Source organism: Idiotropiscis lumnitzeri, unplaced genomic scaffold, assembly GCF_059441095.1.
Source record: "Idiotropiscis lumnitzeri isolate Australia: NSW breed Sydney's pygmy pipehorse unplaced genomic scaffold, RoL_Ilum_1.0 HiC_scaffold_23, whole genome shotgun sequence".
In the NCBI taxonomy this organism is placed as follows: domain Eukaryota; kingdom Metazoa; phylum Chordata; class Actinopteri; order Syngnathiformes; family Syngnathidae; genus Idiotropiscis; species Idiotropiscis lumnitzeri.
In genome coordinates, this window is record NW_028283561.1 from 431,108 (window position 1) to 445,205 (window position 14,098).

A 14,098-nucleotide genomic window follows, 5' to 3' on the forward strand; every position below is an offset into this window, starting at 1 on the left:
CTCCTCAGGAACTTCTATGACTCGGTGGTTTCATCAGTCATCTTCTATGGAGTGGTCTCCTGGGCAGGAGGCATCTCGGGCCGGGACAAAAAGAGACTGGACAAACTAGTGAGGAGGGCCAGCTCTGTCCTGGGCTGCTCCCTGGACTCTGTGGACTTAGTGGGGGGCAGGAGGATGACGGCAAAACTGTCATCAATGCTGGACAACCCAGCCCACCCACTCAATGACACTCTGAGAACACTCCACAGCTCCTTCAGTGATAGACTGTTACACCCTCGTTGTACCAAAAAGAGATTTCGCCGCTCCTTCCTGCCGACTGCTGTCAGACTTTTTAACAAGAACATTGGGTCAGGCCTACAAACGGGAGGGCATTAGTGCAATTGTGCAGTCCTAGGATGCAATATACACTACGACTGTACTTTCAGCCAATGGTGTACTTAAATATTGACCAATAATGTATTTGTTTACCATTACAGTATTCTTATTACAGTACTTCTATCACTGCAGTATTTCTACCATTGCAGGACGTTCACGATTACAGTACTTTTATCATTGCAGTACTTTTATCATTGCAATATTTCCTATCATTGCGGTACTATTACTATTACAGTACATTTATCATTGCAGTATTTTTCTATCGTTGCAGTACTTTTACTATTACAGTACTTTTACCATTGCAGTATATTTTATCATTGCAGTACTTTTTACCATTACAGTACTTTTATCATTGCAGTTCTCTTACCATTACAGTACTTTTTTCATTGCAATATTTTTATCATTGCAGTATTTTCAATAAATCAGTAGTTTTTATCATTTCAGCGTTTCCCCCTCTGTATAATGGACAGGCATTAGGAGTGTTTCCTTACACTTAGATACATTTATACTGTGTATATTTGCATGCTTTTTATGAATGTCTGCTGCTAATGTTATAGATTAACGGCTACATTACGCCGCCGACTCTGTGTGATCTACATCTTTGCTGCTGTAACACCTCAAATTTCCCCATTGTGGGACTAATAAAGGACATCTTATCTTATATATATATATATATATATATATATATATATATATATATATATATATATTATAAAAAAATGGACTTCAAAACCTTTGAATATGCTGACTACAAGAGATCCGATCCTGAAAATAACTTGGACCCAGACAACCAATATTACAACAATAGTTACAGCATAGTAAATTCTGAATATTATATGGATGATCAATTTAACACAAATATGAAAATGGTTAATGCACTTTCATTTATACACTTTAATAGTAGAAGACTCTGTAGAAACTTCACTAAAATCAAAGAATATCTGACTAAATGAAACAAATTCAAAATAATTGCTATATCAGAAACTTGGTTTGATAATAAAAAAATGAATGACATGAATATGGAAGGATATAAATTATTTAAAACAAATAGGGAGAATAGAAAGGGAGGTGGTGTTGCAATATGTGTATAATTCTCTTAGATGCAATATCATAGATTGCGTGACAAACACAATAGAGAACACAATGGAATGTTTAACTATTGAAATATACACAAAAAATGTATCAAATATCATCATAAAATGTATTTATAGGACACCAGGATCATGCATTGACCTATTCAACAAAGAATTAATGAACATGCTTATTCACTCAAATGACAAAAAAACACGAATAATGTGTGATGACTTTAACATTAACATGCTAAACCCAAACAGACACCAAAAAACAACAGATTTTATAAATACAATGTATAGCAACGGTCTTTTCCCTGTAATTATGAAACCCAGTAGAATAACAGTTGATACAGCCACACTAATAGATAATATATTTATAAATAAAATTGACTATAAAATACAAAATGGACTTCTAATCAATGCCATATGTGACCATCTTCCTGTCTTTGCAGTTCTTCAAAATTATTTTGATAAAAAAACAAAGTTAACAACTCAAATATCAGAAATGAGACCAAAAACACAGCGTTCTTTTGCTGCCTTTAAGTTGGACATCGAAAATCATAACTGGTCTGAAGTTTATTCAAACAATGATCCAAATCTTGCATATGACGCATTTCAATCTATAATAATCTCCTTATACAATAAGTATTTTCCATTAATTTAAATAACTAAGAAATATAAAGGCTTAGATAAGCCTTGGATGACAAAGGGTATAGAGAACGTATGTAAAAATAAAAACATTTTATATAGAACATTCATCAAACTGAGAACAAAAGATGCCGAAAGTAAGTATAAAACTTATAAAAACAAATTAGTAAATATTATAAGAACAAGTAAGAGAGATCATTATCATACATTGTTAGAGCAAAATAAAAACAACACACAAGAAATATGGAAAAAAAATATTTTTCCCAAAAAATTCACTATCCAGAATACTTTCTAAAAGATACAAATATAGTTGTCAGGGTTGAGGAAGGTGAGGACCCAAACGCAAGGAAGCAAGGCAGGGGTAACTTAAAGGGCATTTAATTAACAGAAAACTAAGGCAAACAGGGAACTAGGAAAAACTAGACAACGACAGAAAACTAATGATCGGGACAGGCGACAGGAACAGGCAACAGGAACAGGCAACAGGGACAGGCAACAGGGACAAGCGACAGGGACAAGCGACAGGGACAAGCGACAGTGAAAATGACAATGAACCAACAAGAACTGAAAGCAACCAGGGAACTAAATACACACAAATTGACGAGACAACGAGGAGCACCTGGACAAGACATGGAGGGTTGGAAGGACCGGATTGGTTAACACTAGGGCTTGGGTAAACGAGCACAGGTGGACACAATAGACAAGACAAGACACATGAACAAGGCCAAAACATGAAACCAAATACTAAACCAAAAATACCAAATACAAATCATGACAGTACCGCCCCCTTAAGGGACGGATCCCAGACGTCCCAAACACAAACAAAAGAAAATTGTCCAAAATCAGGGTGGGCGGAAGGGGGCCAGGAGGCGGGACCACAGTTCGCAATCAAGGCTGGTCAGGCGGGCGTCCGGGAGGCCAGACCAGCGAGTCTAGCCGTGGCTCTTCAGGCGGGCGTCCGGGAGGCCAGACCAACGAGTCTAGCCGTGGCCCTTCAGGCGGACGTCCGGGAGGCCAGAGCAGGGAGTCTAGCCGTGGCCATTCAGGCAGGCGTCCGGGAGGACATTGCAGCCGCATGGAGTGTCGCGCCGAGGGCAAGACGAAAGGCGGCTGCGGGTCGGGTGGCGCCGAGGCAGAGACGAGACGCGGCGGCGGGTCGTCGGGCGGCGCCGAGGCAGAGACGAGAAGCGGCGGCGGGTCGCGGGGCGCAGCCGAGGCAGAAGCTTGGAGCAGTGGCGAGGCGGGTGCAGCCGAGGCAGGAACTTGGAGCGGCGACTGGTCGTCGAGCGTCGCCGAGACAGGGACATGGGACGCCGCCGAGACGGCGACGAGACACGGTGGATCGCCGGACGCTGCCGGAGCAGGGACGAGACGCGGCGGTGGGTCGTCGAGCCCCGCCGAGACAGGAACGTGGAGCGGCGGCTGGTCGTCGAACCCCGCCGAGACAGGAACGTGGAGCGGCGGCCGGTCGTCGAACGCCGCCGAGACTGGAACGTGGAGCGGCGGCTGGTCGTCGAACCCCGCTGAGACAGGCACCGGGAGCGGCGGCGCTTCGTCGGGCGCCGCTGTGGCAGAGACGAGAAGCGACGGCGGGTCGTCGTCCACCGCCCAGGCAGGAAACTGGAGCGCCGGCGGATCGTCGAGTCCCACCGAAAAAGGAGCTTGGGGCGACGGCGGATCGTCGTGCACCGCCGAGGCAGCGACGGGAAGCGACGGCGTGTCCTCGGGCGCCGCCGGGACTGGGAATTGGGGTGGCGGCGGGCCGTCTGGCACCGCCGAGGCAGGGATTTGGAGCGGCGGTGGGCCGGGCGCACCAGAGGCCGGGACTTGGAGCGGCGGCGGGCCGGGCGCAGCGGGGACAGGGACTGGTGGCGGACGCAGAACGTGCTCCGCCGGAACAGGGACTTGTGGCGGACGCAGGACGTGCTCCGTCGGAACAGGGACTTGTGGTGGACGCAGAACGTGCTCCGCCGGAACAGGGACTTGTGGCGGACGCAGGACGTGCTCCGCCGGAACAGGGACTGGTGGCGGACGCAGGGCGTGCTCCGCCGGAACAGGGACTTGTGGCGGACGCAGGACGTGCTCCGCCGGAACAGGGACTTGTGGCGGACGCAGGACGTGCTCCGCCGGAACAGGGACTTGTGGCGGACGCAGGACGTGCTCCGCTGGAACAGGGACTTGAAGCGTGGGCGAGGCGCCGGAACGGGGGTCAGCAGCTCTCGGGAGGCCAGAACGGGCCCCAGCAGCTCGGGGGGAACCGGGACGGGGCTTATCAGCTGGCGGGGAGCCGGAACGGGGCTCATCCGCTGGCGGGGAGCCGGAACGGGGCTCAGCAGCTGGCGGGGAGCCGGGACGGGGCTCATCAGCTGTCGAGGAGCCGGGACGAGGTTCAGCAGCTGGGGAGGAGCCGGAACAGGGTTCAGCAGCTGGCGGTGAGCCGGAGTGGGACTCTAGAGGCTGCGTGGGTGGCTGCAGCTGGCGAGGAGCCGGAATGGGACGCTGCAGCTGGCGAGGAGCCGGAACAGGAGGCTCCAGCTGGCGAGGAGCCGGGACGGGACGCTGCAGCTGGCGAGGAGCCGGGATAGGACGCTGCAGCTGGCGAGGAGCCGGGACGGGACGCTGCAGCTGGCGAGGAGCCGGGACGGGACGCTGCAGCTGGCGAGGGGCCGGCACTGGAGGCGGCAGCTGACGAGGGGCCGGCACTGGAGGCTGCAGCTGACGTGGGGCCGGCACTGGAGGCTGCAGCTGACGAGGGGCCGGCACTGGAGGCTGCAGCTGACGAGGGGCCGGGACGGGGGGCGGAACGGGGCTCGGCAGCTGGCGAGGGGCCGGAACGGGGCTCGGCAGCTGGCCAGGGGCCAGAACGGGGCTCGGCAGCTGGCGAGTGGCCGGGACGGGCTCGTGAGGAGCTGGGTCGGGGGCCTGATCCCTATCAGCCTGCCGCCATAGGGATTCAGGGGAACGGGAGACGTGAAGGACACGAGGGACCGGGACTACAGGGGCTGGTGAACGTGCGCTACAAAACGTGGGTCGAACGGAAGGTGGTGCAGAAACCGACTGTGGACGAGGTACAGAAACAGACGGACGAGGTGAACTAAGTGAATCGAAAAAACGTGACTCAGGGTGTAAAAAGTGGGTGTTATTACGAGAGGTGGCAGATCCTTTACTTGGGCGCCGTCGTTGACCACCCCGCGGAGGTCCAGGATAGATGGCCAACCGGGTGACCAAGTAAAGGTCTGATGGGTGTGATTCAGGGGTGGACTCAAAGGACTCGTAAGGAAACTGTGACAAAAACTGACTGGGAGAAGAAAACTCAGGAGAAAAATCAAAACACATGGAGTGCCTCAGGGGTCTGTGCTGGGCCCCATATTATTTATATTGTATATAAATGATATTTGTTGTGTCTCAAAAACACTAAAAAGTGTCTTATTTGCAGACGACACAACTTTCTATTGTTCTGGAAAAAATCTAAAACAGCTTCTGACTACTGTGGAAAATGAATTGATCATATTAAAAAAATGGTTTGACACAAACAAATTATCACTCAACTTAGACAAAACAAAGTTCATTGTTTTTGGCACGAGACCAATCAAACACCAAGTAAAAATCAATGTAAACGCAACTGAAATAGAAAGTGTATGAAAATAAATTCCTTGGAGTAGTAATTGATGCCAAATTATCCTGGAAGTCACATATAGATAATGTAAAAAATAAAATGTAAAAAATTATTGGGATCTTATATAAAACCAAGGATGTACTAAATAAGAAGTCTCTATACACATTATATTGTTCCCTATTATTACCATACCTTACTTATTGTGTGGAAATATGGGGAAATGCCCATAAAACCAACACTTTACCTCTTTTCAAGCTGCAAAAAAAAGCAATCAGAATTATTAATCGATCAAAATTTAATGAACCCACAAATCCATTATTTATCAAATTAAACACTATGAAATTTTATGATCTTGTTGAATTTAAAATCGCGCAAATAATGTATAAAGTACATAATAATATGATCTGCCGCAATACTCAGAAGCTGTTTAAAATGAGAGAAAGTTGTTACAACTTACGGGGCACAAGTCTGTAAAAAAAACCTAAACCAAGAACAGACATTAGGCTTCGGTGTGTTTCTGTAAAAGGTGTAATTCTGTGGAATGACGTTGAAACGGACCTGAAAAGATGTAAATCACTTATTGTGTTCAAAAACATGTTCAAAAGTAAAGTGCAAAAAAACTATAAACCAAATATTTTAATAAATTGCCTAAAATGTGAAATCTGCATTATGTATAACACTGAGTATAATCTAAATATTATTATATATTAGATTTTATATGGACGATCTATTGTATTAGATTTAAATTAAGTAAAAATGCACTGAGAACAGGGGGTAGGACTCGATAAGTTCTCTACTTCTTCCTACTGTGTATTGAACATGTAGACTGTGCTTATGACATTCCTTCTTCTCTTCTTTCCTTTTAAATCTTTTTAATTATGACTATATTCATTTCTGTTCTGTTTATATGTTCAATAAAATGTTTGCAAAAAAAAAAATAATTGAGAAGCACTGTATTATAGACAGAGATCTTGGGTGTGATCAATGCGGTTCCAGGATGTAGATCCAGTACTCAAAAAAAATCTGCCATAGCAGGAATTAAAATTAAAAAATCAATTACCGTACAGTATTGCTTCTCTTTCTCTTATACTCAAGTGTAACTTCTAATACTGGTCCCAAAATAAAAGACAAACTATTCAGACATCATTGTGTGATTTGCAGTACTAATAAAACACGTTACACAATTTACAGGAAATTATATCTAATCAACAATCTCTTCACCATTCACATCTCATTGAAGCAATTTACATTTACCTCAACATGAATGCAATAGATTTTTTATATATATATATATATATATATATATATATATATATATATATATATATATGCACAAAAATGTGTACAAAGCACAAATTCAGCTTACATACTCGACATATCTAACTGTCCACCATTAGACAACTTTCAGAAATGACACAGTTAAAATGAACAGCTCTCATATGGAAATATGTGCATTCCAAATCTCAAATATCAATATACGAAATACGTCGACTCAAGTATAGTTTACTCCAATTGGTTTTAGATGACAGCTAAAAATAACTAAGGACTTTAGATTCATAAAGGCACAGAAAAAAAAAAACGTTCATTAGACGATTGCTGGCATTAGCAACGTCGCATGCGAAAAGAAAACTCATCGGATTAAATCACAAATAAGCAAAAGCAATCCTCCGATCAGGGTAATCTGGAACTCTCCCTCAATGACGTCTCAATGAATGGACTCTAAAAATGCTAAATATATCAGTATTCTTTCCAAAAATATCCTCAGCTCCTCTTAAAGGCAGTGTGCTTTGGTTAGAATTGTCTTTTTCTAACCGCGTAACAATCCCAGCACGCAACGCCCACATCGCCGTATTGGCTAGATAACGGGACATTAAATTAAGACTAAAATAACAATAGTTAAACATGGTACCAAACATAGTCTTAGTGTAAAGTGTACTTTGCGAAATATACTGTGTAGCGAGAAGAGGTCAGGGCCAAGGCAACAAGCCTCGGTGCATGCTTGTAAAGGTTATCACCTGCCACCTCATTATGCACCAAATAGCAAAGACAAAAAGAAAAATGCAAACTATATTCACAAACTAAAAGTTGTCATTTTTTACAGACTTTTTGAACATATTAAAGATAGCAACCATACTTACATGACTGTCTGTGGTCAGCCTGGTATTGGAGGATACCTTCGGCAACCTGTACATTTGAAGAATTTGAGAAGACTTGGAAGGCTGTCATCTCAAACCTGTCCATATTTTAAGACAAGTTACAGAGTTTTTAGACTCAGCCAATTTTCAGACTGAGATTTTACAAAGACTGTGAATTCTGCCTGGTCACAACCATTTACAAGACAACAACAAGATTATTTTGGCATTTATTTCCCACAATGCAAATTTTCCCCCTCTTGCTCTTGGTAGATAGAAACCAACAAAATGGAGAAGGAGGAATTTTTGTATACTGCTGCCCAAGTTTATGCAGCAGTTTGTCTAAAAAAAAAAAAAAAAAAAAGAATTACACTAACAAGAGAGCATGCAGCAGAATTTGGTCACAGTCCTGGTTATAAAATATTATGTATGTAAATAATATCCACATACAATATACATACACACACATATTTATTATCATTTATAATTTAGGGCTGCAACGAATTATTATTTTTGGTAGTTGAGTAATTACCAACCGCTGTCGTGACTACGCGACTAATCAGATCATATGTAAATTGAAGCATGTCGCACCAGCAAGAAGCTGCTCTTATATAACCACAATTAGGTTACAGCTTGATTCTTAAAGGTATGTACAAATTAATAAGTTGATAGAACATTTGACTTTGATTGTGCAGCTTGTACCAGCATTTTTGAGATAATTATAAATTATGTTGCATCTTAAATTGAAGGCAAAATTGAGGCTTTAAAATGTTTGGCTGTAATTGTTTAGTGCATTTGAAAATGAAACCAAAACAATACACTATGCAGAGCTGCACTCATACTATGGATCTATCTATGAATTCAAAAAGAAATACTTGTAAACAAATTTCACTCTTCTTTGGCACCAAGCATTTTTTAAGTGTAGAAGGTAGTGAAGTCAGAGGAGTAAAATAGGAAAATGCACTGTGTCTAAGAAAACACTTGTATTGATTTTTATTTTTGTCTTAATTTAACCTTTATTTAAAAGGTTTTGTTTTTCTTCACTGTATGGATAATTTAAACAGAAGTAAATTGGTCTACACAATGCAAAAGGAAAAAAACATCTTTAAATATTAGGAGAAACATATTAAAAAAAAATGTTGTCCGTACTATTGCAGTATATTGTGTTATGTGATGTCGATGAGGGCTTTTATGAGCTGTAATTTGAGTACTGGTATTTCCCAGTTCTTGAATGCATTCGTGAGCAAGAGCCCAAGATCTTTCTGATGTCAAACACAGCATACACACAGTGTTTTGGTTGTTAAAAAACAGAGTTCACTGACTAATGCCTCCTTAATCCATAGCAAATACCGCAATATGTTAGCATATCAAAAAGGACATTGGGTTAGTTTTACAACGTTACATCAAACACACACCATAACCTGTGTGTGGAAACTTAATCGAGCTCTCAGACACGACTGTCCTTGTGTCAGAGATGAAATCAGGCATCAGCCACAACATGCTCCTTTTCTTGATGATCGAGCATCCCCGTGGTGCAGCCAAGAAAGGGAGGTTTGCATTGTAAGTATTTGTGGGTGAAATGTGCCGTAACTTTCGGACTCTGTTGCTAACATCAGGTAGCCATGTCACCCCACCCCATTATGCACAATGCTTCTTTTTACATCATAGATGACTCGGATCACTGCTACTGCAAATGTGCGACCTAGACAGGTATTTTCAGCCAGCCAGAAAAGCGCAAGACGAAGCAGTTTAAAGAGAAAAGCAATGTGGCAAATAAATAAATATAGAAATAAACGACTTAAATTAATTGTTGACAATTTTGATTGGGCGTTGTGATTAGTCGACTAATCTTGGCAGCCTTATATTGTAACCCGACGCATTCATTCCACTCAGGTATCAAACTCGCGTCAACAATACAATACAATACAAATTAGTGCTGTCAAGTGATTATTTTTTTAACTAATTAATCACAAAATATTCCATGATTAATCATATTTTTCAACTACTATTTTTTGCGAAGCTTATAACAGATGTTTGCTTGAATAATATCTTGGAATTGATGCAAAATCAACAAATATGAAGTATATTTAAGTAAAAGATTGTTCTAATAGCTTTCTTGGATTCTTGAATATGATCTAAATGGAGACATCTTTGCAGACATTCATTTTCGAAACATTTCTCAAAACTGTCCAAAAGTGCCACACTCCAGCATTGTTGGTTTGCTAGGCCCAGTGGTAACTTAAACACAGTGTTTTGTTCTGGGACGTGCTAAAGAAAGCTAATATGGCACAATATTTGCAAAGTATGCAAATGATTTTTTAAGTAAATCAAACTGAGTTAACTGAGTTAAAATATTTAACTGAGTTAATTTTTTTTGGATTAATCACCTGAGTTAATGCTTTAATTTTGACAGCCCTAAATACAATACATCTATACAACCATTATCTGTCCCGCTTCTGCTCACAAAGGTCGCAGGGGGTGCTGGAGCCTATCCCAGCTATCATCGGGCAGTAGGTACGGTACACCCTGAAATGGTTGCCAGCCAATTGCAAGGCACACATAGACGAACAACCGTCCGCGCTCACACTCACACCTAGTGGCAATTTAGAGTGTCCAATCAACCTGCCATGCATGTTTTTAGAATGTGGAAGGAAACCAGAGTATTCGAAGAAAACCCACGCAGGCACGGGGAGAACATGCAAACTCCACACAGGAAGGCCGGAGCCGAAATCGATCCCCATGTTCTCTGCGCCGTGAGGCCATTGTGTGATGGATGGATGGATTGATAATATAAATTAGCAGGATATTAGAACAGAAATTAAATCACAGAACAGCGACAGTCTCATTTTGAGCCGAAAGCTATAGAATAAAAATTAGTCTTCAAACGAGTTTTAAAAGTAGACAGTGAGGGGGCCTGTCTAATATTCAATGGGAGGTCATTCTATAGCAGGGGTATCAAACTCATTTATGTGGACGGGCCACATCGTAGTTGTGGTTTCCCTCAGAAGGCCGGTATGACTGTGAACCCATATAAATTGATTGGAAAGCCAATTTTGAAATCAGAAGCTAGTAAGTAATTGTTCAACAATTTCTCAATTTATTTTAAAAGGGGAGGATTGGTAACAAATAAATGACAATATCTCATATGTCAGTGTTGTTAAAAGTGAAGAAAATATGCTAGAAACAGGAAGTTGATGCAGATGATTTGCCCCTTTGCGGGCCACATAAAATGAGGTTGCGGGCCAGATCTGGTCCCCGGGCCTTGAGTTTGACACCTGTGTTCTATAGGGAAGGACCGACAACAGAAAAGGCGCAATCCCCCACTGAAGCAGCCAAATAGGCTCTAAACCACTCTCGAGCGCTACCACTAATGTCCACCTGATTCTGTAAACGAGCCAGAAGAATACTGCGGTCCACCGTGTCAAACCCTGCAGCAGACCTAACAAGACGATTTACACATAGTCTCCAGTGTCATTTGCCAACAGGATATCATTAAAAACTCATAGCAGACATTGTGTTCTTCCCAGAAAGACTAACGGCATGTGCACCAACTTTTCCAGAATTTTTTAAATAAAATGCAATCAAAACGTTATCCTTGTTATACCTACCACAAGTTCACTATTCTAATTATTTTGGTCTTCATAGGCTCCTTGAGATGCTGTTTGAATAGAAGAATCAGCAGCTGGTGTGCTCATCTTATTTGTATTGCACATAGGTGCATTGGGTGACTCACACCGACAGGTAGGACCCTTTGTTAGAATTTATCTCCAGGCTTGAGTTATAATGAAGTGTATTTGTATGTTACAGTTCAAAAGCACAGACAAACAAATGCATGCAGTTTTGACTCATACAGTGCTACGACCGGCTCTGCTAGGGAAGGAGGCAAGTAACATAGACCAAGTTGTAAAATGGTTTGGACACAGAGTTTATAATTTATTTTTAGTGAAAGAAAAGAGCTAGGTTTCAAATAAATGAGTTTAACAAAAAGGTATTACCCAAGTTCACAAATGTGTATAAGTAAACAATAGCAAGTGTCACCAAAACATACGAAAGTCCATACAAAGCAAGAGACACAGGTAGCGCAAGCGAGGCAAACTGAACTCTTAAGTCCCAGCCGCCCTGAGCAGCAGAACCGAGGTCCTTTTATTGGTCCAAGCTGCACAGGTGGTGCTCGTTGACAGGGCGGTCCATTAGTAACGAGCGGGAAAGCAGTCCACCAACGAGGAACGAGCGGGAAAGCAGTCCACCAACGAAGAATGAGCGGGAAGGCAGTCCACCAATGATGAACGAGCAGGAAACCAGGCCAACGATGAAGAACAAGCAGGATACTAGTCCATCTACTTTAGTACAAAAGGTGCAAGAGTTAACACAAGAAACAAGGGGCGTGGCCTTGTAGGTGGGCCCTAGCCAAAGGCCGTAACAACAGTATCTGTGCATGGACTTATTTTGTAATTCAACTCATGCACAAAGAAACTGGGACACTTTTTAGACATTTTGTACTGCAGTTAGTAAAAAATGCTGCTGCAAGACTTGACAAGTAGAAGAAAGTTTGATCATGTTCCTGTACTACAAACTACATTACCTCCTGGTCCACTTGAGATACAATTTTTAAGTTTTGTTGCTCACTCATAAACAATGTAGCCGTAAGGGGGCACAGGCCAGTGTCTTCTTATGCCAGTCCCAAGCCTGGGTTGCGTCAGGAGGGGCATCCTATGTAAAACTTTAACCAAATCAACATGCAAATCAAATATATGACTTGCATCGCGGATCAGTCAAGGCCCGGGTTAACAACGACCGCCACCGATGCTGCTGACCTACAGGGCGCTGGTGGAAATTGGACTACTTTGGGTCGAAGAAAGAGAGGAGGAAGATGTGAGAGTAGGGACTTTGAATGTGGGAATTATGACGGGGAACGGTAGGGAACTGGTTGACATGATGCAGAGGAGGAAAGTGGACATACTATGCATTCAGGAGACCAGGAGAAAAGAGAGCAAAGCTAAAAGTTTAGGAGCATGGTTCAAGTTGTTCCATCATGGTATAGATAGGACGAGACATTGAGTAGGGGTTATTGTGAAAGAGGAGTTGGTTAGGAACTTCCTGGAAGTAAAATGAGTGTCAGATAGAGTGATGAGCCTGAAGGTGGGTTGTGAGCTGGAGGAGACGGAGAACATTCGGTTGGACCTCGATGAAATAATTGAGAGCATCACTAGAAATGAGAGAGTTGTCATTGGCGCAGACTTCATTGGGCATGTTGGGGCAGGAAACAGTGGTGATGTGGAGGTGATTGGCAGGTTTGGTATCCAGGAGAGGAACGCAGAGGGACAGACGTGCAGCAGGTTAAGGTAATAAAGGATAGGGATGGAAGTGTGTTGATAGATGCCACTAATGTGATTGGAAGATGGAAAGAGTACTTTGAAGAGTTGATGAATGAGGAAAATAATAGAGAACAAAGAGAAGAAGAAGTGACTGCTGTGGACCAGGAAGTAGCAAAGATGAGAAAGGATGCGGTGAGAAGAGCATTGAAGATGATGAAGAGCGGAAAGGCACTCGGCCCTGATAACATACCCGTGGCGGTATGGAAATGTCTAGAAGAGATCACAGTAGAATTTCTGACTGGGTTGTTCAACAGGATCTTAGACAGTGAGAAGATGCCCGAGGAATGGAGGAGAAGTGTGCTGGTACCCATTTTTAAGAACAAGGAAGATGTGCAGAGCTGTGGCAACTACAGAGGAATAAAGCTAATGAGCCACACAATAAAGCAGTGGGAAGGGTGGTGGAATCTAGACTGAGGGCAGGGGTGAACATTTGTGAGCAGCAGTCGAACTCACACCTGTTTGACCTGTTGCCCTCTGGCAGGCACTACAGGTCCATCAAATAGGACTGTTTCAACACAACTGTGTGGGAGGTATTCAGCGAATCCCACGGGGAGGACATTAATGGTCTAACAGACACAATTACAGACTATATTATTTTCTGCATGGAGAAAACCATTCCCACCAGGACAGTAATATGTTTCTCCAACAACAAACCCTGGATCACACCAGACATTAAAGCTCTCCTGAAGGAGACAAAGATGGCTTTTGTGACATGCGACAAGGAAGAGCTGAAGAGAGTGCTGAGAAGCAGGATCAGAGAGGGGAAAAAGTCAAACAGGATGCGGATGGAGGAACGACTGCAGAAGAACAATGCCAGGGATGTCTGGAGGGGCCTGGAAGACCATCTCAGGCCACGGACAACCAGGTAAGACCCAGAAG

At 43.2% G+C, this 14,098-nt stretch overlaps 1 pseudogene; it reads left to right on the forward strand.

The window, feature by feature from the left end:
* The first annotated feature begins 1,241 nt into the window (after positions 1-1,241).
* On the forward strand, positions 1,242-9,550 carry LOC148316061 (uncharacterized; annotated as a pseudogene).
* Positions 9,551-14,098: the final 4,548 nt, after the last annotated feature.